Genomic DNA, 27,921 nt, shown 5'->3' with positions numbered 1-27,921 from the left:
GTTACAGTTATGATGGTGTTTATTGGGTTGAAACAAACCTTTTTGACAAAATGTTTGATGCTGAAATCCGATGGATTCCCTTTTTCAGGTGAATATGAATTATAACAGAACACTTTCAAGAATCCATAGTAACATCCACAAGTTTTTTATTTATTTTTTTATTTTGGTTTAAAGGTTTGCAGATATGAACAATTTTACTTTAACTCCCACCACAGACTGTTTGTGAGTCTGGCATGGCCCCCTTTTGTTACATGGAGGTTTTGTATGTGTTTGTATTTTTGTTTAGACACCCCAGGACTTTTTACACCAAATCAGTAACAAAGAACATTCATCAATCAGGCTGGAGCTCCCTTGTTTCCTCTGTCTGAGCAGCCTGTTGAATCAGACAGTAAGACAGGCCGCAGCATGTCTGTCTGTGAGGGGCCTCTCTGTGTCTGTGGCCCCTCAAAGGAAGACTGCAGTCAGGCCTCCCCCTTAGTGAAAGCAAGACAACAAATCATTGTACCCGTAAATAATTCTTTCATTTAAATAATTTATTTTCATATTTTTATGATATTTTAAAATAGTTGTATGACATTTATATGTTCTTAGAAACCCTTTAATGGAGTAAAATCATTTTTCTGAAATTCCCTTTTCTGCTCGCATCATGTGACAAAAGGAGATGAAGTTCTATGCAATACATTCAGTTGTGTTTTTGCACAGTGGGAGGAGCCATAAGGAAGACCTCTGCTGAGATTCATGCAGGGACTCTCCTGCTGCTAGGAGACAATACCTCCACCACACCAACTTCTCCAATTATATTGTCTTTTGCTGCTTCCTTAACAAAAAAGACTTGACCTTAAAGAAACTAATCACAACCCATATTAACAACAGCAAACATAATTTGTGCATCTCTCTGCAGCTTATGCTGGAGCTGCACAAAATCTCTATAGGAAAAAAGACTGTTTCTCGCAGAGGATCATAAAAAAATGAATTTCTTCATTCAAATGGAAATCTTTCTCCTTTTTTGTAGTTTTATTTTACATTATTGGTTCCATTATTTTCTTGGTAAATTGGGCTTCTTAGGTTTTAAGTTCCTTTTTTCGTCTGTTTTATAAGTAGTCCTGTCTGTTTTAGCAGATTTAAAAACTTGAGTTTCTTTTGCTTTTGTTGTGCTCTGATGTGGTTTTTAAGAATTTTAAATGTATTTTTCCAAAGAAGAATAAAATTTTTGGAAACAAAAGTGTGACACAAAAAAACAAGGAAATGCTCTAAAAACGATTTAGAAAAATTTGGAATCTGATGTGTTAACCTTTGGAAGAGTTAACTTCCAAATGTTTTTTTTGTTTGTTTCTTTTGTTTATCATCAGAAAAGCATCACTATGTGGCTTTCTGCTCCAACTGTCCTGGAATGATGCAGAGCTGTTTGTGAAGGCATTATCATGAGAAAGCACTTCCAGCTAACTGCACTTATTTGACCTCTGACCTCCCCTCTGTGCCTCCCAGACAGCAAATTGCTGTGGTGGTCATAACGGGTCCCTCTGAGTCCAATTGCCACTCCTGCCCTCGCGCCTGAGGAATTAGTGGGTGGGTGTCTCTCAATCGACTTGCTTAATGCCAAAGTCAATTCCTGCGCACCCCCTTTTCTCCAGAAACCCACACCGTCAAACAAGCTCCCACACTCTCAACCAGACAGGCTGGAGGACTCCGTCTCAGCAGCCTTTCATTGCCACCCTGCCTCTGTCTGCGCCCCTGTCTGAGTTTTAATGAAGAGCAGGGGACCCGTGGATGGAGCGTCATTAGGGGGACCCCAAGATTGCAAAGCTGTGCACTTTACCAGTGTGTTTTTGTGCACACACCCATGTGTGTGTGCTTGGTTTTTGGAGGCTTAATCCTGCAGAAGGATGAAAAACATATGCAGCATATTATGTGTGAATCATACTGACAGCCTCATCAATGGCTTTCTCTGTCTTAACATCAAGGCCTGGGAATGTGTCTGTGCATGCTGCTGGTCCCATATGGTAATCGCTGCTTTTGCTTTTGACACCAAAGCAGCTTTCATTGCAACAACGTTCAAGTTTAGTTCAGACCTGATTATAAAATGGACAAAAGAAACCTGAGGGTGTCTCAGTTTTACACTCAAACAACTGTGGATTTGTTTTTTGTTACATATAAAAGTCTGGGAATTTCATATTTTTAACTGAAGATTTGCAAGCTATCTGTGTTAACTAGGGTTTCATTTTTATTTTTTTTGTGAAACAACATAGTTTTTCTTTTGGTCAAAATGCAGAATATGTCCTTTTATGCCTAAATGCATTATAAATTATAGTAAAAAATGTTCTTCTGTGTTCTTTCCTTCCAAGGTGAGGCTAAATTAGTCCTGGATTTAATATTGTGAATTGGCGACATACAGCGTGAATGGGTTAAACCTAACATTTTTTATATTTTTTTCATTTTTTAGCAGCCTCTCTTTTGTCATCTTTGACATCAATTCTCAATCTATCACACTTCTGTTTGTCAAAAGAGTTAAAAAAAACCTTCACGACTTGCTAACTTTGAATGAACTGTATCAGTGTGAATTCAAAAAGATGCTCAAACATTCAGTGCCAATAAGAAATGTGAAGAGAGGCACTTAAAGATGATCCGAATTCCTGAAGCTTTTTGAATAAAAATGATGCGAAAAAAACTAAAAGGAAAAGAATAGTTATTCAAACACAGTCCATTAAATGTCAATAGTGTAGCATAACTTAGTCATAGTAAGTATAATTATTAGCTGGTTTATCATTTTTATTCCATGTCAGATTCATTTGCCCTTTTTCAGTTTAGTTTCAGAAGTGGGAATCAGCTGAAACTGACAATGCTTCTGCAGTCTGACCCCTCATTCAGTTCCTTTTTACACAAAAACATTATATTTCATGTGTGGTCACTGAACATTAGGGATTCTACCTGAATTGTAACCTTCAGAGTCCTTAGGAATGAATAAACCAAGCTGAATCTGTTTCTTCTCTTTCTAATGAGTAGTGCATTACAGATGCAGCATTATGAAAGAATTGCTGTATAAATCCTGTTCTTTTGCAGCATCCAAGCTGCACTTCTTTTCTTGATCACTGTCCTCATTCTTCATGTTTATCTTGAGTCTTTTAAACCCTTTAATGCATCTGGAACCAAACTTTTCAAAGGTTGCAGTGAATGCTGCAGGATTCTCCTCCTTACACCTTTTCCCAGGGTGGCATTACGGCACATGCAAAGTCCATATTTCCTTTCCTTACTTCCTTTTTATCTCCTATATCTGTGTTGAAATTCCCTTTGCAACTATGCAGTGGCAGAGGTCAGGGGTTTTATTTGACCTGCTTTTTTGGGTTTTTGTGAGCTCTCTTACGTTGGAACAACAAAACGCTCAACTGGAGGTCCACTCGTGTCTGAAGCCTGACATGTTCAGGTGCTGATGGTGGGTTTATAGTGGCATGGTTGCTATGACTCCCAGGATGAAGAGCAGAGTATTGTTGTTTGTGCTGATGTGATGAAGGAAACAAGTGAATCTGTGGCTGGAAACAAACGGAGAGGGGTTTGGTTTTGATGTAAAACATCCACGAAGATCCAAAAAATCCCAAATTGTGTTTTTAAACATGTTCTTGTGGCGTATTTCTGCATGTGTGAACTGGTTCAAACTTCTGTTTTTGACAGGTCGCACAGATAGACTCCCCTCCTTCCTAGTGCACATGGAGCTCCCAAGGATCAGGAATTGCACCACCAGCCCACGGGAGACCAAAGTGACCAGCCTGTCAGGTACTGTGACCTCAATTATGGTTTTTGCATTTGAAAACAGTTGCTGAGGGCTTCAGTCTGTAGCACACAACAGCCATGCATGGATTTAATTTAGATATCTTAACAAGCTGCCAGTTCAAAACACTTCTAAATAAAAACTAGTCTGTTATATTTTTACTGAGTGTTGACAAAAAATGATGCAATTAGTGATTTTGGCTCAAACTCCTGAAAAAAGGAGGCGAAAGGAGCTGGCATGTCATTCGGAGCACACCCTCCCCTTGGATCGCTCTGTCTGCTCTCACACAGTAACACACAAGAGCAGAGCAAGGATGTAATCCAATCAGAGTCTGTGAATAAAAAAAGGAGGAGGCGTGCATGTGGATTAAGGTGTGCAACATGCTAACCTTATAAAACCAGAATAGTCGCTGCCAAAAGAAACGCCTCATTGCTCACGCTCCACACAAATTTCCTCTACGAAGGCTAGACTTTGAGACTTTTTGCAATGTCATCTTCTCCATTATCTTCTGAAAATAACTTCACAGGTTTGTTAGGTAATATCTAGAAATCATCTTAAAAAGACTCAACATTCTTACCTTTGGCATTAGCGTTTTGCTGCAGGACTAAAGCGTGGGTCAGTGGGTCATTATTAGCAGCTCTGACAGCTGCAGAGCTCTGCTGATTTTTATGCAAACCCTATAATTAGTGACTGTTTAACACCGGTGCCAACAGGTTAGTACAATTAGATGCATTTAAAGGAAAAATATCAGCATTGTTGGTGCAGAGCTGTACTGTCTGTGCACATCGTGGCCGTGATACTGATAGCATGTTTTTAATTCACCAAATTCACTTGCATTCTGAAATCCTCATTGTATTGAAGCAGGTTTTACTACAGCATTGTCAATATTACATGAAAAAATAAAGAATAAAAAACATTTATGTTGGAAGCAGTAGTTTTTGACAGTTAAAGTTGACATTTTTAAGAATAGCAAAAAAAAAAAAACTAAATAATTAGAATAAAAACCATGTTTTTTATCATTTTCCGCTCAAACAAAGCAGTTTGTTTAGTAAAGCGATAATGCTTTCACCCTGCCGCTCAACATTGTGTAATGGCTACCGGCTATATGCTGAAATGACTTTCTCTCCAGCAAATAGAGAACATAAAAGGTTTCATACTTGTGCTGCAGTTTTTGAAATATTGCATGTAATTTTCATAAATATGGGCTAGATTTGTGCATTTAAAATATTTTTAGGAGGCTAAATTAGCCAAAATACTCTAGAGAAGCTGTTATTTATCCTAATTCTTAAAAACAATTTTGAATTGCATCTAATAATGTTTGAGCTCAGTATTCAATTTCTAGAACAGTTTATTTGTTCGTGGCATTTTATTTGTATATTTACGCAAGTCTTTCTTTTTTAGTTCATCATTTTCCCTATTTTAAGAGTAATAACAATATTAGAAAAATGCTTTCTCAGCGCATTTAATTGCATAAATGGCACTAAAGGCAACACAAAACACAAATGAAGAGGCATTTAAAAAAAAGAAAGCGGCATTCTGTTACATTCCAATAAAGACACAGCCCATTTTTTTCATGACATTTTCCCTTTTTCTTATTATGCATTAATATTTAAATTAATTTTTGACAGCAGGTTAAATAAATTGAGAGGACCTGGCACGTCTTGGCTTGACAGCGTTGTTCTGTCGTCTGTTTTCCCATCAGGCCACAGTAGCGCTCGTCTAGTAAGAACAGGAAACGTGCTAATTCTGCACTTCTCACGCCTCCATAAATTAATTTGCGTGTGCATGTCTGCATTTGTGCCTCACATTTGTGCGCGTGTGTTTGTTGCTCACCAGACTCTCTTCACGTTCCCCACACAGCGCCAGCATTGACACGCACACACAGCCAGTTGCCATGGCAACCAGTACCTAGCATGAAAGCTGTGAGGAGAGGTGGAGCATGGCACCATCCTGGAGAGCAACCGCTTCGTTGTTTGTGTGTGTTTTTGCACGTGAAGGTGATGCAGTTCTGTGTGTTGTTCATGCGTGTTCTTGCGTTGACCCATAATGAGACGAGGGGAGTGGGGGGATGGCAACATTAATGGCTAAAAACACGAAATGATAACATGTTGTGTTCATCAAATTTGACAAAAATCTGATGTTCTGTCAGCTGAAAGAAACATTTTCATCCATGTGTGAGTTTCCACATTGAAATGAGAATCTTTGACCAAAGCTTTGGTGTCATATTTGGGTTTAGGGCAGATAGTTTGCACTAATTAGAAACCTGCTAAACTAACATCTGCTAAATCCAGCTACGGATATGATGCTGAGGAGGAAGAGAAAGGCAGCAATCAGTTCTCCCAATAAACAAGCTGACAAAGGCCACTGCTTTTTAGAGAGGTTAATTACACTAGATCCAGGTTGTACAGACATGAGGTGCTAACTCAGTGGCCTAGTGGAAGAGGGTCCGCCCTTTAACTGGTGTATCGTGAGTCCAAATCCATGGTCATCCAAAGGCTTTAAAAGTGGGATCCAATGCCTCCTTACTTGACTCTTTTCATTAACAGGTTAGATTGGGGTGTTGAATCACCAAATGGTTCCTGTGCACAAAGTGTTTGCAGCTCACCGCCTGCCCAGGGGATGAGTCAAATGCAGAAAAAGAAGGACAATAAAGTTCCTTTAAATTTGGGATGAATTGGAAAAGAAAGCAACTGCCCCAGTGTGCAATTCACTTAGAAACCTTTAGGGGCTTTTTACTCTATGGTGTTGGCCTCCATAGCTTAAAGTCCGACTCCAATCATCTTTTGATCTATTTTTAAAGCGTTCCCAGTGGTCTTTTCATTATTATTAAGACCTTTTTAGCCAAAATCAAAAAACCTGTGTCGTTTTCTATGATGTAGTTTCTGCAGCGGGGCAGAAATTCGCCTCAGAGTTGTGCAGGGACTGTTGATACGGAGCAACTGGACCGACCTTACCTGTCACCAATAACTGAAAGCTCTCTGTTAACACTCTCTCCTGCTAGCTTACAGCCCCTCACACATCAAACTGCAACATTACCAGTGCAAAAGAAATGGTGAGCAAAATTGGAACTATCTAGTTTTGAGCCCGATTCCAGCTCGGACGAGGAAAACAAAGAGCAACATGGATCTAGTCGTCTACAAGGGGATGCATCAGAATGGAGCAGAACAGGAAGCTTGTGGCCTGTCCAGCGTATTTTCTTCATCACAAATTAAGTTCACAGTTTTGAGCTGAACTTTCTTAAGATTTTTCCTCCGTCATCAGAGAAATGCCACAAGAACATAAAAACTAAAAACAGGATTTTCCTTGGAGTGGGTCTTTAATGAAGTGAATAGTTTAATTTGTAAAAGAGAAATCAAGTTTTCATAAAAAAAAAAATCACAAATTTGGTATGGTAAATTTCAATTAATATATTAATTTAGAGTGAAAAACACAAAGCATCACTCATTGAACAAAAAAAAAAGATAAAAAGAAAAGCAGACATTGTGTACTATACATGTAGAATGAACAGTAAAACAAATACAGATTATTCTGTTCTGTTTGGAGACGAGACATCTACAGAAAGCTTCTCTCATTTCTGTCCCTGGCTGTTGGTGGTGATGGAAAATGTGACAAAACACTTCAGATTTACCCAGGAATCCATGGAGGCTGATGTAGACACAGGTCTGCTTGTGGACTTGTTGTGGTTTGTCTAGTCCATTTGACTGCAACAAAAAGATGCAGTAAAAACAGATTTGCACCCTATTGACCTGCCATTGTGCAGAGGTTACAGAGGTGATGAGGGGGTCAGTGGTGGTGTTTTGTTTTGGGGGTGTCATTGGTGGTCTGCCCAACCCCTAACCTCTGCCCGGTCACAGAGAGGAAGACAAACATATGTCCGGTTTAAAAGGACTCCAAACCACAAGGGACAACTTGTGGCCTCTGAGTTCATTAAATGGGTCTGAACTTCTGCTCTGTGGTCAAGATCATCAGGAATGAATCAGTGAGAGACTCCAGCAGTGTTTCATTCAGGGTGAGCAGGACTTAAAAAAACTATAAATCAGAGTACCACTCACATCATTTGAATAAACCTACAGATTTTGTATGCATTATAATTATACAATTTAGCTTACTTAAGGAAGCTGAATACAACAAAAGCAGATAAAATCTTTTTTTTAACAAGCTTATTCCCTTTTTGCCATTTTCTGTCTTGAGCCAAACTCCCACCTCCCAAAAGATAATCACTCTTCATGTTTCGAGGTTGCAGCAGGGAACTCCTCGTTCCTCCATGCTGAATTGTTTTGGCACCTTAATGTGTAGCCTTTGACATGAGAGAGAGCAGAAATAATCAATATAATTGACTTCAGGGATCTCATCATGCCATTGTTCTGCACATCCAGGAGAATTTTCTTCTCAATATTTCTCAAGATGTAACTAAGACATTATTTTCACATTTCTTGCAAATCTATTCCCAAACCATGCAATCATTTCTAAAGCACTGAACGTATTAATCAAAGGTTGTTTTTTTTGGAAACTCATTTTGTTCTGTTGTCAATTAAATCAAGGTTTAGTTCTGTCAGGGTTCAAGCAAAAAAGTGTCCTTTCTAAGGGCACAATACTGAATAAAACAAAGAAAAGTGGGGTCAATAATTCACCTGTTACTTGCTGACAGACTTGAAGTCATCCATAATTGTTCTGATACAATTCTACCCAAAATAATTGAGAAGAAATATGAGAAATGGTCCTCAAAACTTTGCATATTTAAAGTTTTAAAGACACAAAGGGTTATTTAATCATAAGGACAGGAATGATATGTTTATCTTACAATTTATTTTCTACAAAATTTCTGTAATTTATGTAGTAAAATGTATGGATATGTTGGGTCTAGACAAAGTTTAATTTAGGAAGTTATGAGGAGAAAATATGTGTGAAACAACTTTGTTTTAGACACTTTGCTCTTTGTTGTAAAGCACAATTTCAGCCAAAATGCACTAAATGCACAAATCTAACCTTTGTATATATATATATATATATATATATATATATATATATATATATATATATATATATATATATATATATATATATATATATATATATATATATATATATTTATGTTCATTTGTTAAATTAATTTATAAAGTAAAAGAGATTCTACTACAAAATTAATGAGTTGATCATTATTCAGGATGGTAGAGGGATAATTTTAAGTATTGTAAACCCATATGCCATGGTATAAGTCAACTGATCAGACAGTCTAGGCATAAAAGCATTTTGAAGTCACTACTCAAGCTGAAATGCAGATTTGAGGAGGCTGGTATCTGAGGGAAACCAAGAAACCAAGCAAGATGTGAGCAGGATTTTCTTGCTCCAAGGCAACAGAACAAACCACCAACTTCTAGAAATGCCAGGTCAAAGCATTCAGCTCTGACAATATGAACTCCGTTTGAGATTAATCAGCAATTAAGAAAGGCAGAAAGACAAAAAGCAATAAAAATGAGATTTTTTATATTCTATGTAATCTTCTCCTTCTCACATGACATTACTGTTGCAGCTACATGATAGAAAATTGCCTCCTGTGGATAGTTTAGGTTCATTAAATGATTGACCATCTTTAAACTTGGCAGACTAAAACCTGCTCCATTGGTAGATATCAGAGATTTGCACCTGTAGACCTCAGGCCGGCTTGTGCTTCATGTCATCTGGTATTCCTGATCCAGCTCCTCAGAATTATATGAATCCTGTGAGTTTTAAATTAAAAAATCTGTAACATGAAACTCATTAGCTAGTTCCTCACCCTTTTCTATGTTTGAGCCGTGAAACTTCCTTTAAAACGGCTTAAACAGAAAATCGGAAAGGCCATGGAGTTCAAATGTGCTTTTCTAGAGAATAAATATTGATTCACGCTCCTCTTTCTTTGCATTCGTTTGTTTGCGGAGGCCTGCATGTCTGAAACTGCACAATCCCTCAGAGCGTCAGCCAGACCTGCCTTTGAATTGTTTGAGACGGCTGAATTAAACACATTTCATGCAAGTCACTGAACATTTCCTGCCTTTCAGATATAATGTCAGCCACAGCCACCAGACACCCCACCCCACCCCACCCTTGTCCCGATGCTGCAGATCTTCTGAGAAGGTCATCAAGTTCAATGACACCAAAAGGCGCCAAGACAGCTTCTCCTCTCTGTGGCCTCCATGAAACTTTAAGGTGGCAGCAGAGCAACAATGTGACCATCTTCTTCAGATTTAATGCTGGGAGGAACTGGTTGCAAGGCCACACCTCTTGTTGCAAATGAAATAGAAAAACTCAGAGGGTGTGGTGCAGCCATTAAAATGCAGACACAGACAGTCGACTTGAACTTGAACCCCCAGAGGTCCCCTTGACCTTCGCTCTTTTCCCGTGCTCCTCTCTGCCCCCAGCAGCAGTGGCGGCCTTTGTTTAGCTGTCGGCATTAACTCTTTGCACCCCTTCTATGGCAACCTCCTCCTTTTCTGACACTTTCTCCTCTGTCTTCCCAGGGGGCCGTGCCTCGTCTCCTGCTTCTTCTGTAGCCTGTGTGGCGGATTTTCTAGGGTACACCCATCTGGTCTATGGCAAACGCCCCAGTGGGGAATTTTGTTTTCCCAGAATGCCAATCTGACCCATGGGGGTTTCATTCCCACATTTAGGAATCTGGCTTTTTTTCCCTTTCTTGTTCCTCTCTGAGGTGAAGCTTCCTGTAATCTTGATGCGTGCAGCTGCTGGGTGGTACTTGGGTTCTGATGAAGATGTTTTGCAACTGCAGTTTTATTTTATTGTTTTTCCTATTTAAGCTTTATGCAATAAATATCCATCAGAACCCCAACTTTTGGTCTAGTTTAACCCTTAAAAATACTGCAAAAAAAAAACTTTTTGCTTCGATCTCTATGGTTGCCCAGCATCACCGTGATTTTTTTTCCATGTCTTTGCAAAAATTAGGACTTGTCACTGATCCAACAGTGATACAGCTTTTACAGAAAAGGCAGTATACTTTTGATTTTGTCAAAACAAATCTGAACCTCCTCCTGGAGAGCTTGAGGGGAAGGAAAGAGGAGAAGAGCGATTTAATCTGCTAATTTTTCTCAGGTCTTTTGGCCTCTGACAGGCAAGTGTAATGGTCCTTCAAGTAATGGAATCAGCCACTCAAGCAACACATGTGCGCTCCCACACATACACACTGGCTGGCAGACACATTCACGCATATTCACCCGCTAAGAGCACGCCTGTTTTGCATATGAATGACATCACCGTAAAGTTTTTGGTGGGTTTGGGAAGGATGGAGGGGAATGTGGTGGAGCACTGCTCTGTGAAAGGGAAAACATTAGTCAAATCACTTCCCGCTTCAGTCACCCTCTCTGCCCAAACTACTTGACATTCCACAACGAAGCCCTCCAGCAAAGCATCCTTGGTGCTCCGGACGTCTAACTCATCCGGCCTCAGCTGCAAGTTTTTTTGCCAGCCCCTCTTACTGGAGGATTTCTCCTTCATTACATGAATGCATAAACTGCGAGAAAGTGCTTCAGGGTGTGAGAGGATTTAAGCTTAGTATTTTAACAGGTACTTCAAGTTTTTCCCTGCAAATAAAAAGGCTTGAGCATCGCTTTGGTAAACTGAAAATCCTATCAAGTTCGTTTGTTTTTGTTCGTTCTTTAACACTGAGGATTATTGTTCATTGCAGAAATTTAGTTCCAAGTGTTTCTCAAGGCAAAGAGACAAAATAGCAGGCTGTATTTTGAAGTACATGTCAAATGTAGGTATTTCTGTGGCGACGTAGCACACAGCTTTCCTTCTTTTGAGTTGTTTAATTGGGAGCATTACCATTCTTTTTATCTGATGTTTGTAAAATAAACTGAGCTTTGGCATTTTTTTAAAGACCAAAAAAAAAAGAAAAAGATTTGTTGCTTAAAAAAACATAACTGGTAGGAAAATTAGTCAATATGGGATAAATAATAATAATATTAATTTAGGATTTCATGTTGTTGCCAGAGTGTTTGATTAAAAACAGCTAAAAAGGTTCCAGCAACTCACAGCACAGAAAATAAATGGATTTAAGGTGGAATTTCATGCCACAGAATAGAAAGAAGAATCCCTTCTGTCAAATTTTAAAATAAAGTTTGGCTCATCAGCAAATAAATAATTTTACGATTGAATAAAATTTCAATTTACAGTCAAAAGGTGCATAGTTTTAAAATTGTAAATGATTTTCTGTGATTTACAAATAGCTTTTAGTTGAATAAAAAAATCAGGATTGTTAAAATTGTGAAATTGTTTAGATTATTAATAAAATTGCAACTTTGTGACATTGTGAAACCAGTTATATTATTTGAATTCCTAACAGCAAATTTGAGCATCAATGTAAGCAGACATTGTTGTATTTTGAGTAGAATGGCTTTAATTACAGGGTTTATCACATTTTAATGTGTGTTAGTATATAGAAAAATGTATTTTAAGACTACAGATTGTTTAACAGGTAGTTTATAGCTCAGTTGTTGTTTTAGTTCAAATCTAAACTACTTGGTGTTCATGTTTGTGTTGCAACAAGCTGACAGACTGTTAGGATTTATAACCTCTGCAAAAGCATTTTGGTTTTTGCAGCAAATACTGAAATGTTGTTTTTGATCAGTTATGCAATCAGTTTTTTAAAAAGTGCAGACCTAAACTACCCAAAATGATCTATGCAAGAGGATCTAGAGAGCATCTGTTTAAATGAACAGAAACATCTTTTTAGGCGAATTTATCATAAATGTGACAGGCCTTTCAGAGCACAGGATATTGTTTTTGCTAAGTAAACAAAATGACCAGTTTGCAGCTCTCAGGTGGCAGAAATCCAAGCAAACCTCCTTTTAATATGGCTACTGTTTGCAATCAAGTTTTTCTTCAAAATTACATGGAATGACCTTCTAAGGGCTCATTCCCGCATACTAATGAGGATTCTGGATGTTAGCACCATGCTGTTTCCCTGACCTTTGATGGGCATCAAAACCCACCATTTCCCACTTCAGGTGCCCTCTGACACCACTCTTCAAGCATCCCTCCATCAGCATCCGGTCTTTTATAAACTCAAGTTACTAGAGGGAAGCCATTTTGGGGATTGTTGTGCTTAAGAAAAAACAAAAAAACAAAAAAAAACATTGTGATTCTAAAAGTGCAGATCACAAATCAGTATGTTTAGTATGATGCACACGGAACCACGCAGAAAACCAAGGCATGAGCTCTCCCTCTTATGCTTAAGCAGTTATAACTTGTGATCTAACATGGCTGCAAATGACAGCCCAGTTGTATTCCGTCACTCTAGCATGCTCCAGTGTGCTTAACATTGGCACTCAGTTCATTAGGGCCTATAGAGCTTGGCTAATGCAACCTGCCTCTTGGCAGCGTGACAAAAACTGTGGAACAGATTATGAGGGCCAATAACACAGCCAGGAAACACGGAGGGCGAGTGGAGTTGTCACAGAGGACCAGTGTTGGCTCTCTGGACGGGAAAGCCCAGGACATAATGTAATTGCAGCCTGCCCTGGTTAATAAGGGCACTGTAATATTTGCATGGAACTGCTGTTTATGTGTATGACGGCTCATTTAAATTTGCAGCGTGGCTGTAAACAAGAGCAGAGAGGCTTGTAAAGCTACCGCTGCTGCATAGCGTGAAGGCAGACACCCAAGGGGCTGCGTCAGAGCTGCATTAAAAACGCCTCTTATTGAATTACTCAAGACTTCGTAAAGATGAACAGAATGAATGAAAGGAGCTGGGACCTCAAGTCGCACGTTAAAGAGTGAAATTTCATTTGTTTTACAGTGAGATTTCCCCTTCTTACACGACAATGCTAATGAATTGTGAGAGACCCATATGTCCGTGTTTGCCATATGTGGCGTCAGACAGCAGATCAGGCAGAGGATGAGTGTGAGGCCTGCACAGCAGTGATGCCACACACCGATCATGGAGGCAGGAGAGCTGCTGCTGCTGCAGTTTCAGTCATTTCCTGTTTGTTAATAACATGTTGCAAAATAAAGCATCTTTATTGTGATTTATTTTAAAATAAAAGAGAAAAAAAAATCTTTTGAAATCAAGGAAAAAAGATGACTTTACCAAATAACATTTTTTTTATATAATTATTTGGCTAAAAAACTTTGTGCAGCTAAATCCTATTTTTAAAGCAAACACAATGACTTCAGCTTTTAAAATTATCTACAGCACATCCTATTTTAAATAAATCTTAAAAATGAACTAAATGTAGTAAATATGTATAAAACAATTCATAAAAAAAGACACACTTTTTCAAATTTGCATTGTTTTCAATGTAAACTTTTATTCACATTCCAACAAAATTTTGCATAAAAGGCACATGTGGTGAGCACATTCCTGGCAGTGACATTGCATAGGAAAAAATAATGTTACACATATACAAAATAGTCAAGGATGAGTATACACATATTGAGTTTCCATATACAGAGTTGGAAAAAAAAAGATTTTTTTTTTTGTACTTGCAACATATTTAATTGTTTTAGAACAGAATTCAGGGTTTTCACGCCTCTGGACTGATTACAAATGAGTGACTCTCTTTTTGCCAGAGATTAAAAACACAATTTCAAGCTTATCCAGGCAGATAAGTAATTGTCTCGAGCACTGCATGATTATCAAAAGAATACATTTTTTTTAAATTAAGCTAAAATAGTCTGCTTTGAATCAGTTGCAAAGACACTGCATAGATTGTTTAAAGTAATATTTGAAAGATTTGCATAGATTATCAATTGTAATAAAAAAACGGCACTTCACAAAAATTAATACAGAATAAATTAGCCTGCGATGATACAAGCTTTGATGCATATATATGTGTGGCTGTGAGTGTGTGTGTTCATGTCAAGAACAGGATATTAAGGCAGTGTTTGAAGCTAATGTATTTGTCATGTCTCATCCAAAGATGTATCATTGCAGTGAAGCAGGTAACTGTAGGGAATTGCTGCTTCTCAAAGCCTGCTGGGAAGCCTGGCGTATGTGTCTACCTGCTGCCACCATGCACTTCCTGCTGATCCAACACACTCCAACCATCAGCAATATTAAACCTTCCAGTCCACATTTACTCCGTCTTGATAAATCAACGAGCTGCAAATGTGACGTTCAGCACTGATAAACCTAAGCTGTACTGGAATATCTGTTACACACACACACACACACACTAGGATTTTCCATACCTTGACAAAGTAGGCTCCAGCAAGAAAAAAATGTAATAAAAAAAATTGGGAGAAGTATCTAAAAAAAACTATTAGCCCCAAAAACAAACAAAAATACAATTAAAAATGCAAACCCAAAGCAAGATTGAGAATAAGGGGTAATAAGAAAGAACAGTTGCATAGAGTATAAAGACGACAGCTCACTCCTTCGCCATTGTGTCATCTGACACACGGAGCTGTCCAATCGCAGTGCAGTATTATTCGCTGCTGTCGTGAGTCTCACATTCGCGTGTCTTTTGAATCCTAGCAACTAGAACAAAAACAACAACAAAAGCGGAACCAAACTTGGGCTACAACTTAAATCCAATAAAGCCTACAGTAAGCGGAGCCTGCGTATTAGTTTCTGCTTCTTGATTTATTGCATACGGGTACATAAGACAAAAGCAACACCATGCAGGGATGTACCTCCAATAGAAAAAAAAGTCACAATTATAGAGCAGCGTGTCCAACCCTTCAAGCTGCCCATCATCTGCACAAGACCGCATATTCCTGCAATCCACAAAGATGTTTACTCAGTTAAAACACCAGGAGGTGTTCACATCAGTCCAGGTTGACGGTCGTGTCAAATAATGCACAGCCACCCACAGCCGAGGAAAGGATCCCTGGTGACTTGTGTGCAGACAGCAGCGCTTTCATACTTGTTTTCCCCTGCTGAAAGGCGACAAAGAAGTCTTGCTGTCCGCCGATTGTGTGCTCTGTCCATTCTGGAGTCCTCCTCCCCCCCCGTCCGGAATGCCAACATTTATCTGTGAAAGAAAAATGACATTAGGATACAGCTTTGATTATGCCGAGTGAGTCAAAACGCTACGTGAGGCCAATCATGAGAATGTCAAAACAATTATTTCAGACGCTGGATAGAGAATTCCAATTTGGGAGTATCAAAAGAGGGCTTGTCTTCGTCGCTCTTTTAGCAGGAAAAATCACTTATTGGACTTTCTTTTTTTCTTTCCGTTCGGTGCGTGACCTAAACATGTCGGAGGTAAGCACAGCTCCGTGTACCAGCTGAGCGGATTGAGGCTCAAGTTGAAAGGCCTGATCAGGAGCCTGGTACGCTGCAAGCTGCTAATACAAAGAGGAAGCATGTGACACACCCTAAGCTAGAGTCACTCAGACTTCAGAAGGCTCCCACTCCTTTTTTAATTTTTTTTTAAATAGAAATATTATGCAGCTCAGACAAGCAACTCTAAATATTACAGCGGGTCACTCAGTTCAGAATGCAGCAACGATGCGGTGGCTCTGCTTAGCAGCAAAAAGAAAAAAATCCTCATTTTAATTAGCATTACCTGAGCCATTAGCAGGCATCGCATTCGAGTTGGCATTTAGCGACACGGTGCTTCTGAGAGCGCAGCCGTAGAAGAAACAGTGGGGGGTTTTGTGGGGGGGGGGGTCTGTGACTGCAAAAGGTTGGTGGCATAAAAGGCAGTTTTGGGTATTGGTGTCGGTTTGAGTTATTGGCATGATGGTCTTGTTTTGTGGAGGGGACTACAGTGAATAAGCTTGTTAATGGTAAATTTACAGCCCCAGCATGCGGCCTAATAAAGCATGGGATGGAGAGGATGATGAGAATGATTGCCATCACTGTTTTCTGTGTGTTCGGGACTGTTTGTGCCGTGAGGATGAGGAGGGGGATGTAGTTAGAGAAAGGGAAGAAAACGTGGAAGGCGCCGGTAATTAAGAGTCTAAAAGAGTGTGAGAGAGGCGCACACCCCTCAAAGCAAACTTTGTGCCTGGATTCCTCGCTTTTTCTTTATACGGCACCCCCCACCCCCATTCCTCTTCACTCTCGCTACCCTTTTTACTTGTCTCCCCTGGCTGAATGAATAGCTATCACAGTGCTGGGGTGTCCCATCTAACCCCCCCATCCTCCTGCCTTTTCTCAATGCCCCCCCCCCCCCCCCCCCCCCCTTCGAGCGTGGACTCTGAAAAGGGAGCCGAATTGAGCAAACAGTCAGGCTGTCAGCTCAATAGGAGGTCTGGCCGTGAACTTGAAGTCCTTCCCAGGCCCCCAGTCTCACATTAGGTTGAGAAAGAGGTGGTGGCAGTAGTGGGGAGGTGGGGGGGGGGGGGTGTTTAGGGAGACAAGAGGAAGGAGGGGACAGTAGTAATCAGGGGGAGGTTGAAGCCAGACTTTTGGGGGGCCTCCTAGTGCCAGTGTTTGGGGGATCCCTGACACAGAGTTTCCCAAGGCTGGTGCACTTACAGGAGCGATGGGGGTAGGGTGCCCCAGCTGCCTGCTAGCCCTCCCCTCCCTCTGCAGCACTCAGTCTGGTCAGGAGGGGTGCTGACGCTGGGGTTTGTGCAGACGGAAGAGTGTCTGCACCCCTGCCAAAGCTCCTCCAGACCCTCACACACACACATGCAGCGATCCAGACACAAGCTGCTCGCCGTGCCAACCCCCTCTCTGCTCTATCAGCTCCCGACCCTCCCAGGCTTCTCATCATCTCATTAACCCACGCCAGCCACTCCACTGTCTACTGTTTGCATTGTTTTGGGGCTCTGCATAATTTACACCGTAAATTGAGAATTGCCCCCCCCATGTTTTTTTTTTTTTTTGCTCAATCTACCACCTGTTTATGGAAGCCCAGGGGTGATTAGTGCACTTTGGGTTTGACACACTTACCAGAAAACTTATCGTTGAAGCCAAACGACGCTTTCTACAAGCTGCGTCGTCCCAAAATTCAGACGCTGAAATCTTGACCTAATTTGTGGAGTTGCATGCCATGATAGTTTGATAAAATTTCAGGAAGAGTGGTCATTTAATATTTGATAAAATAAAGTTTTGTTTTTTTTAAACCACTGAAGACCTAAGCTGATATTTCAGCCAACACTCCAAACATGGACTCACAGGGCTCTAGCTCGGTAGAATTAACTGCAATAATAGATCCCAAAATGTGAAATGAGGACGCCAGAGGTTAATGACCTTCTCAGAAATTTATTATAAATCTTAGCGTACAGGTGCCAGATCCCTCCTCTATAAGACCAGAACCTGTGTAGAATCTAGCATTAGCACAGTCTCCCTTAAAGCACAGACAAAAAACAAAGACAGGTCTCTCTGTAACGAGGACAATAGCAGACATTGTTACCAGCTGCTTTGCTTAATCAATCGCAGTAAACGCTAATTGGTGTTTTGGTTTAAGCGGTTTTCCAACTTGAAATAATGTTGCACTACAGCAAGCTCATCAAGGGAAAACAATGCTCAATTATTTCCCAGTCGATGGCCCTCTGACGCTGGCCATTTGCTTCAGGAGAGGGTTTCAGGCACAGACACTTCGTTTATCAGGTTTTCAATTGTTCCATCGTTTCCCTCAAAGGTCGCTTTGGTTTTGCGGTTTAGAGACGCATTCCACCCCTTGATCCTTCTGCTGATCTCGAGTAAGGAGATAAACGAAAAACTGAAAAGGTTTTCAGAATTAACCTATTAGCAGTTTCAACACACCGCAAAAGATTAATCTAATCGTATTCCATGATGGTGTGGGACTTAAACATATTTCCAAACCCCTAAGCTGCTCAACTATGTACGGGTTCATGCATTGAGGCTCTGTTCCTGTCTCCAAAATGGCATCCGCCGCCATGTCAGGATGTGAGCATGGCATCAGAATTCCTAAAAGGGAAATAAAAATTGGCGCTTCAAGGACAGATGCCCACTGAAAGCCTTCTGAGAGATGCGGCGAGAGTGCGGTGAATTATTGTGAACACATACAAAACACGCTCCACCCTCACCAACTCACCCTCCCTACCCTCCCTCCCGTTGCCGCATCTCGAGAATCACGTAATTAACAATCATATCTGAAGTGATTAAAAGCAAGGACTGCATCCCGCCGTCGGAGAGGACAGCGTTTAACCAGGGAGATGGAGGATGAGGATGAAGAGTCAGGATGGCGCCGGTGAAATGACTGCGTTCGGTGGGCACAGTAGGTTCGGCGAGTTACCTGCACTCACTGGTCTTCCCACTGCCATTTCATGCCAGTGTTTCTCTAAGATGGTGGAGCGGGCTGCATTTCGCTGTACAGGAAAAAGGGGCAGCCTACTCAGGATGGAGTGGAGGAGGGAAGAGGCGATGCAGCGAAGGGCGAGGAGAAAGGGAGGGCAGAATCAACAGCAACCCCTCCTCCTCCTTCTTTTCTGTTTTTCTGTCTTCTTTTTTTGTGCCAGTTGTCAGTTACTGGTGTGATGCCCTGCACAGAAAAGAGGGACACAGAAATCAGGAGGTTAGAGGTAAAATTTTTAAACTGGGGTTTTAAAATCAAAACACACAGGAGAAGTTTATAGAAACGTTTAAATCGTGCCATTCATACACAGGGAAGAAAGTATACACACACGTTTTTTTCCCCCATTCAGGTTCCTTTTCATGTCTGTTCTCATGGTACAGTCTGCCCCTGAGCATGCAAATGACTTTCATTATGCAAATGCATGCAAATCAGGTCCGACCATCTGAGAATCAAGGGTGGGAACGGGAAAAAAAACTCGACACAAAGATTGAATGAAAGAAAAAAGGGATAAGAGAACAATCCTTTTGAGTGGCAGGAGGGTGCGAGTTAGGTAAACGCTCTGTGAATAACATCAGTGACTGTTTTGTTTTGCCAGTGACTTCATCTTTTTTTATTTCATTTTTACTCCATGCTTGCTTTTTTTTTTTTTTTTAAAGGACAAAAGTGTGTTTATGTATTTGGTGTCGAGGGCTTTCCCGGCACAAAAATTACGTCACTTAAATTCAAGAGCATGGATAAAGCTCGTGAGTCCTCTCATTGCCTTCTCCACACCTGACAGATGCAGTTCCTGTGAATAATACTGCATTTTTGACATCTGTAGCGGTGTTGCTGCCAATGAAAAGATAATAGTTTGAAATTAAAAATTAGTCTTTACAGAATTTACAGCTCTCAAATATCAACAACAGCAGTTAAACCAACTTCATACAAACTTTTGTGTTTTTTGTTCGGTATTCCAAAGCAAGTGATGCTGGTTTGCTGGTCTAGCTACACCGTTCCTAAATCTTTCCATTCAGAGTAATCAACAAAGAAAGCTGACTAATCAGTGGAGGGAGCACGCAGTCTGATTTCACCCACACCCCAGCCCAGCAGAAAGGATCCTTCATTAGCCAGCAGAGGAGGGAGCCAGCTTTTGTCTCTGGGTGTCAGGAGGGGAAAGCTGCGTCTGAAACTCAAATAAGACGATAAAACTAGGGGTGACTTGGAGTGTGAGAGAGTTGGGGTAGGTGAGCATGGAGGGGAAGGTCTACAGGGGTGGGGTACAGCTGAATGGTTGCAAACCTCTCCTAATTGGCACTTGACATTTTTTTTGCCACTGGCACTGGAGTGGGCCAGCTTTCAAGCCCTCTCTGGGTCCTTGTTGGAAAAGTGCCTTATGCAAATACAACGAATGGACGCCATTGTGAAGCGGCTGATATTAACAGCTCACACAACAATGAAATTACGTGCTTTGCTCTGGACATGTAGGTGTGTGAGAGAACGGTCTAGACAATGGCCGCCAAAGCAGCTTCAGTCTGAACAAACCCTCTATGGGATGTTTTGCCAAGTCATATTGACTTTTTCTAAATGCAGAGGTTCTGTGCAAAGCTTATCAATAACGGAAACAAATGTGTGTTTTATGCACCATTTTCTCTGTTTGCACTGTTGCTCAATAGTCTAATTGTTGAAACCATAGAAAAATCTGCAGACAGAAAAAAGCTCTGTCATTCTCTAAAAGACTACTTTCCACCTACAACTTCACTCAATTCTAAATGAGAGAATACATTTAGGCTTCAAAACGGAGCTGCAAGCCCCTCGTTTCTTCTCTGTGTGTCTACATTGTTTACTGAAAACTCTTCGAGATTTAAATATTTCTTGAGAAAACTCCCCGTGGGACAAATCGAGACAGAAAATTGTTAGAAAACTCCAGTATAGTTTTCACAAAAGTGATAACAAGCTAGTTAGCTCTGAGTGCTGCTTATAACACATTTTCCTCCAAAAATCAGCACAATCAGGACATAATGATTATTAAAAAATAATTCAAATTTAAGTTTTGTTTAACTAAACTGAAACCCTCAGGGGGGCAAATAGAGCAGCGGGTCGGGGACCAGTATCGGCCCTCCGTGTGGTCTGAGCGTACTCAAAGTACACCTGTTACTGCTAAGTTGCCAAACTTAATCTCCTTTGTTTGCAGAGGCCCATTGACTTTGCAACTGTCTAAGATACATTCATTTCTGTGTGAGCAAAGGGAGGGTGAAAGGACTGCATGTGTTGTAGAAAATAACAAGGTCTGGCTTTGCCCTCTGGCCCAACAGAGAAGCCATTTTCCAATCCCTGTTGGTGTGTTCTGTCAAAAGAAAGAGAGGCAGAGAAAAGGGGGCAAGAATCACTGGGTCTTATTCAGAAAAGTGTCTGACTGCTCGGACTCGACAGCCCTAAAAGAAGAGGAAAAGGAGCGCATTGTCCCTTGGTGACAAGTGGACTAGCTCTATTGACTGTAAAGTCTACTGGTAGGGGGGGCAAGCAGGATCTAACCACAATGGCTGTTTTCTATTTAACACTAAGAGTCTAAATCTGCTTTCCTAGTGCATGAAAGCTAAGACAAATCCACCGCCCTCCTCCCTCTCCTTCCTCTTTCTGGCTTCTTTCCTTCTCCATCATTTCTCCATGAGCCTTCTTTCTATTTCAGACACTGCCAAGGGACATACAAAAAGAGGGACTGAGAGCAAAGACCCTAAGGTGTTTTTAGGAACTCATTTTCAGGCAGGCGAGAGCCAAGACGGTCCCTTTTCTGTGCTCCCCAGCGAGAAGTTTTAGCGATATAACTGTGCCACACACAAAGACGGAACAAAGCATTTGGACCACGACATGCATCTCCCGGGGCACTGCTTAGGGTATAAACACATTCTGTTCTTGGCTTTAGCTCTCACTCAGACCTACATCGTTAGTGACACAAAAAAATGTCAACCTATTTCTTTGATGCAACCTTTTATTTTCTTTTTGCACCCATTCAGACGTGTCTGTGAAGAACCAAACAGCAACACATCTAAAGAGGAAACCAGGTGTTGCTTTGCCATCAAAGACGATGACATGTCTAGCTGCCACTTCCTGTCAAGACCTTGGTTCCTCTCCTCTCCCAGCCAAGCCTTAAACCCAAATGTCACACTCAGCACCTGCAATGCAGCAGGAAGAAAGGCTGCAGGGCCTGAAGAAGTATTGCCAGTTACGGCTGCCACACAAGCTCTGGAATTTCACCTCAGCCTCACACAACTGTTTGGTGTCAAGCTGAATATATTTACACCCAAGGGGGAGATCTTTCAGCAAAACTGTGGGGAAACCAAGTGGAATATGTTTCGCAATTGGAGTTCCCTGCTAACATTATAGAGCTACAGCCTTGGGACCTTGAGAACAATCCTGAGCGGCCTAACTCAGCAGGAGCGACCCTTTGGCTTTGATGGGCAGGACAAAAATCACACCTTCAATCAGCCATCGGAGGCCTTGAGGTTGAAGATCTGATTGACCAATTACGCCTCACCGTGAGCTCCGGTAAAGACCCTAAAAGCTGAGATTGTTCTCCTTCTCCCGCTCATGGATCTTGTCACTGGGGTTTTTTTCTGCTTGATTGCTCCTGGACCACACCCCCTCTGAGCTTTGCATGCACACACATCAGCATTCAGTGAGATCCCATAAGGCCTTTCCACATGGAAGCACCACGAGCAATAAAGGCTTTGCTACGGCCCATTCAAAACCAAGCCAACTGTCACATCAAATCAAACAACACCCACGACCCCAAACTAAACATCTTTTCATGCAAAAGTGTGAAAGGGGTAGGTGGGAATGAGGGGGAAGAAATCAACAGCAGAGAAGTTAACAAAACTAGACTGAAAAATCGTGCCACTTCACTTTAGATACCGCCATGGGATTCCAGATTAACTCAAAAGGAGCTTTCTTAACTCACACGGTTACCTCCAATCTAGAATAAATGTATTATTCATAGCTACATGCATGGATAAGAAGCTTTCCTTTTTTTTTTTAGTTCTTTTGATGCCAAAGATAAAACCTGACATTTATGAGGACGAAACAGATTGCTGGCCCAACTGGTTAGTGAAACTGGTTTGCCAACACAGACGTATTAAACGACCTGTCCGCTGGCTTTAGCGAATCAGTGTGGGTCTTTTTTTTTTCCAACTGGCCATGTGATACTAAGCCCCTGCATGCAGCCACACACAGGGATCATGGAGCTTATTAGATTAAAAGTGATCCTGTTGCACCAACCTTACTTTTATGAATCACTGAGCTGCAGAAAATGTTCACTACTTCTAGTTGTTAATTGCTCATAATAGTTAAAAATAGGCATTTATTCAAAATATTTGCAGTAAAAGTAGTGTAACTTACCTACGGCAGCTTTTTCATTCCATCTTCTTTAGACTGTTGTCCACTCTTGTCTTAGGGATTTCCTTTTTGTCTTTTTTCTGAGGGAGATGTCACGATGCCTTTACAGGAGTGTAATGGGATTCTTGTTACTTTCGGTTATCTAGCTTTATGAAGAATGTACATCACTCATACAGCTAGATAACCAAAGATAACAATCAACCCCGAAGGCTTCCCATCTTCTTAAAAAGCAGGTATAGAAACATGGGCCAAATTATGACCTATAGATAGACAAAAGAATCACAAATATCATCCGTCAAGTTCAGCGCTTATTTAAGGTATCCATTTTGGATACAATAAAATGTACAGAAAAAAACTTGACCTGATTTATGTTCATACTTTAAACCAAACTCAAAGGAACTTCTAAATAACCCAGCCCTTCGTTTTCTGACGCCACAGATACCCCGCTCAGTGTCGCGATAACCAATCAGGGCCCACCCTTTGTCTGCTAATAGCTTTGATTGTCCTATGAGTAATGGTTGCGTTTTAGAAACTCCACAGGACAAATGATTTGCAAGATAAACCAATAGAAAAAAACAATCTCTAAAAGTTGGCAAACCAGTCCAAACCTGCAGCGCCAGCCTTCCCTCCTGAGGCCTGGCGTCCATCCCTGTAGCATACCCGCCTTGCCCGCTGACTCGCTCTGTGGGAGGTTGATGTCTTCAAACGCCAACCCCCGCCATGACCCAAATGCATTTTTGAATTAAAAGAAGATCCTGGGTGTTTGACTACAAAGGAAAACTGGTTTGTCTTCATTTGCATTATCTGATGCCAAAGCAGTCGCCACTGGTGCCAAAACCAGGGTATTAAGATGTACACGTACATACATAAAACGAGAAAAAATGACGAGAACCCACTTTCATTGTTCCTTTTTAGCATTTAAATATGTCCAAAAGATGCACAAATTGAGGTAAACGCACAAAAATCCATCTTCCCATCTTCGAAAGCTAGACAAAGCTGCAACACACTCCTCCTCACATAAGCAGTAGTGGCACACGGCATGAGGCCCCATCTAATTAAAGCTGCTCTGTGTGCCCACATCCCTGTTGTTGCAGTCTCCTCCCCCACAAACGCCACTGCCAAGTAAAAGCTCTCCGACTGAACGCAGAGGCAGAGATGGAGAAGATACTGAGGGAGAGGGTGACAGCGCAGGGCGAGGCGCGGAGCGTTTTCATCCACCATCACACAAACCCCAACACTCATGACTCAACTGGCAGCACGCAGAGGCGACTGCATCCACGTCAGTGAGCAGCACGTCTCCCTGCATTGTTCTCCCTCAAGGTTACAACTAACAGCTGCTCTTCTCAGTTTTACAAAAAGGTGTTTTGCCTTTTGCCATGGCACAGATCTTCCCGCTCGAGATGCTTTGTCTCCATCCGCATGTCTGGAGCCAGGCCCATTTCAGAGCAAAACCGCGTCTCAAGTCACAGAGCTCTGACTGAATCATACAAACATCCTCACACGTCATCAGGTGACTGTTCACATGTTTAGCACATAATTACATACAGAATCAGAGTATACACAGTGGAGGAGGCTTAAGCTTAAATGTGCACCATGTGCAGCCTCACACACACTCTCTGCTGCAGAATATTAGCTTCATAAATACCTCAGGAGAGTACACTATTCATTTAGATATTTCATTTATATTTATTCTTTTAGAAATGACATGAGCCTATTTACAATTAATTTAAGAATTAATTTTAATTTCACAGAACATTTGGAAGTCTGGAAAAATGCATTAAGGCCATTTTATGAAACATTTTCACAATTTAAAAAAAATTGAAGATGTTTTGATTATTTCCTTATTGACCTTAAAAGCTTGTTTTGTTTATAGGCGTGCTGTTTGCATTAAAAGCCATTTAGTTTGATTCTTTTGTATTGCTTTTTTATTTTTACAACTACCTTGTTCTTGTCATTACAGACACATAAAATCAAATCAAATAAATAAAGGTTGGTGTCTGAAGTATCCCTGACCTTTACAGCCAATAAACCTCTAAAGAAACCCAGTTGGGGGGGTCTCTTTTCCTTTGACCCCCCCCCCCCCCCCCCCCCCCCCCAGATCAAAGTCCAAAAATACACTTCAAGCATCAGTGGAGGTGGGCTCTCCTTCATTTAAACAAAGCTCATCAGCCTCTGCCGTTGGCCACGGCGCGCATGACGTCACTCTAATCCGTCACCTCTAATTGGAGAATTAAAAACAACCAAATCCATGCAAAGAGGCAGAGCTGATTAGCAGGAAATGGGTTCCAATTATGAAGTGTCACTTGTTCTCGTCTGATTAAAGCCAGTGGTTTTTGTTTGAATTTATTTTACGCCATTTTATGGAGCAGGCTGAAATTCAGATGCTGCATTTTGAGCTCTGTTAAAAGTAAACGCACACATTGACGTCATGGTGTTGTGAGAATCAATAGTAAAAAAGAAAATAAGAAGACGGATTCTGGGCTGAGTATGTGAGTTAAAGCTCTGTAATTTAATCATTTTCAGTAAAGGTTTGTAACTTCTAATAAAAACAAATTGTTTTTTGCTGCACAATTGTATTAAACTGCGGTTTTAATGAGTGTGCAATTCTTTAATATAGCCCTGCTTTCATTTGTCTGTAAAAAACTGTTTTTTTTACAGTTTAATTTCTCACTTGACCAAAAACGTTATAATATATTCCACATTTTCCAAATCAAATGTCTATGCGTCAATAAATCCCTTCAGTCCATTTTCAAAACTTGGCTGTTTTCTTATAGGTGTGTCGGCTGAAGGCTGCAAATGATGTAACAGTAAGATCTGCTGTGGTCACCTATATGGAGTAAGCCACTTTTTTTCAGGCCGCAGCATGTCTCTCCGGGGACCCCTGGTAAAAAGACATCATTTTAAATTCCAAAAGAAACGGATAGCTATTGCCGCGCACGAATGCTGTTATTAACAGCCTTCAACAATGGCCAAAAGTTGTAAGCATACAAGGGTTGGAAAGGCGTAGACTTCGTGCTGCAGCGCCTGTGTTGATGTGGTGGACAAAAACGCACTGAGAATGACGCTAAATCAGAGCTCCAACCGTGAAAACGCAGCGTTGTTACAACATACATCTCTGAATTATGGAGGTTTGCAATAGCATTAATATCAGAAAAATCTGGGTCAAAACCAGCCTAAAAATGCACAAATCAGTGTCTTCAACTGGACCAGATATGAATAATTAAACATTTTTTTTCTGAATCTATACCCTTTTTCCTCATCCATCTGCGTAAAAACCCCGCATGTAGCCTAAATCCGATTTTTTCCTTTTGAATTTCTGAGCAGCCTGTCAGGGCTCCGCGTTGCATGGCGAGACCGGAGCGCACACGTGTTCGTGGTGCAGGCCCTTTAGGCGCACACGTGTGCTGTGGATATCTGGCCTTGTGATCCCGTTATCCACCAACTACATGGACGTTAAAAGCCACAGCTCTCTCATTACGCATGAACTGCAGGTCTATGTGGCACTAATCCTCATATTTAAGCCGTATAGTCACTCAGAGCTCTGTTTTTGATTAAAAATAACAGAACTCAAAAGGTTTAGTGTTTTTTTCTACGATAGTTTCAGATTGGTTGTTGTTTTTGTTTTGTTTTTTGTAATGAAATCTTGTCGGGCTCTCTAGTTGTCACTGGACTAGGTGGATAATTGACCCTTCTCTGCTGCATGGAGGTGTGAAAATGAAATCAGAGCTGCGCGCGCCGTCATGACTCCATGTGAATGGCGCAAATGAAGCCGCGCACACTGCGTCACTGAGGCTGTGAAAAGGAGCGCGTTTCTTTCAGAGCTGAAACGCACCAATTGGAAGTTGTTCTTTCGTGGATGTGCTTCTTGTTGCATCCAGACAGTACAGACTCGACTGTGACCTTTGCAGCACCTTCGCACCTCGCCGCTCACCCTGAAGAAATGAATCCCTTCCACCTATTTTGCATCTGCAGCATTACATGCAGACTGGAGAGAGGGGAAAGGTAATCAAACGTGGGTAAAATGTACAACTGACGCCTCTGATCCGCTGCTGTTGTGACAGAAATGGCATCTTTTACTTCTCCCTTGAACGCATCCGGATGAACAGACGCAGAATCGAGAAAAAATATCAAGCGTAAAGCGAACTCAAACGGCGCCCATGATGTTCGCCTCATCCAGACTGTGGGTGCATCCTGCTCCTGTGTACAGACAGGCGCTGGAGCCCGCGGATTCAAACGTCCCTCCTTGATTTTAGCCATACACAAAAAAAAGAATCCAACGAATTACCTCCAAGAAAACCAAGCATTGTGTGTCATACTCACGCCATCGCTTGCAAGCCTCTGCGGCATCTGCTCTCCCGAACCGAGAAGCGAGCGTCTCGGGAGATTGAGAGCAACTGACTCGCCGGAGGCTGGACCGGACTGTCTTCATGGCTGCTGCTGGCAGTGACGTCTCTCTAGCTCCATCCATTCAGCTTCCCTCCAACGGGTTTTCCCCCCCGCTTTATCATCCCCATTATTCCTCTCAGAGGTGGATCTCGCCTCCCCCCTCCGCGCCGTTCATCGCACTCTCTATTCCTTGCGTCA

The 27,921-nt window shown here is 41.3% G+C and overlaps 2 long non-coding RNA genes and 1 other non-coding gene across 3 annotated transcripts; 1 reads left to right on the top strand and 2 right to left on the bottom strand.

Moving 5' to 3' along the window:
* On the top strand, positions 1 to 22,947 carry LOC144984483 (uncharacterized). Its single transcript, XR_013648215.1, has 4 exons — positions 1 to 88; positions 3,664 to 3,765; positions 21,635 to 21,839; positions 21,960 to 22,947. It is a non-coding gene; the product is annotated as an uncharacterized LOC144984483 (long non-coding RNA).
* LOC144984482 (uncharacterized) lies at positions 14,039 to 27,921 on the bottom strand. The gene is made up of 4 exons (XR_013648214.1): positions 27,658 to 27,921; positions 23,341 to 23,597; positions 18,910 to 19,155; positions 14,039 to 15,726 (listed from the first exon to the last, which is right to left on the bottom strand). It is a non-coding gene; the product is annotated as an uncharacterized LOC144984482 (long non-coding RNA).
* On the bottom strand, positions 23,446 to 23,553 carry mir9a-1 (microRNA mir-9a-1). Its single transcript, NR_107179.1, has one exon. It is a non-coding gene; the product is annotated as a microRNA mir-9a-1 (primary transcript).

Source organism: Oryzias latipes, chromosome 16 (assembly GCF_053564925.1).
Source record: "Oryzias latipes strain Hd-rR chromosome 16, Olatipes_Hd-rR_3.1".
NCBI classification, from domain to species: domain Eukaryota; kingdom Metazoa; phylum Chordata; class Actinopteri; order Beloniformes; family Adrianichthyidae; genus Oryzias; species Oryzias latipes.
Note: the sequence above shows the minus strand (reverse complement) of the source record. Positions and strands in the feature narration are given on the sequence as shown.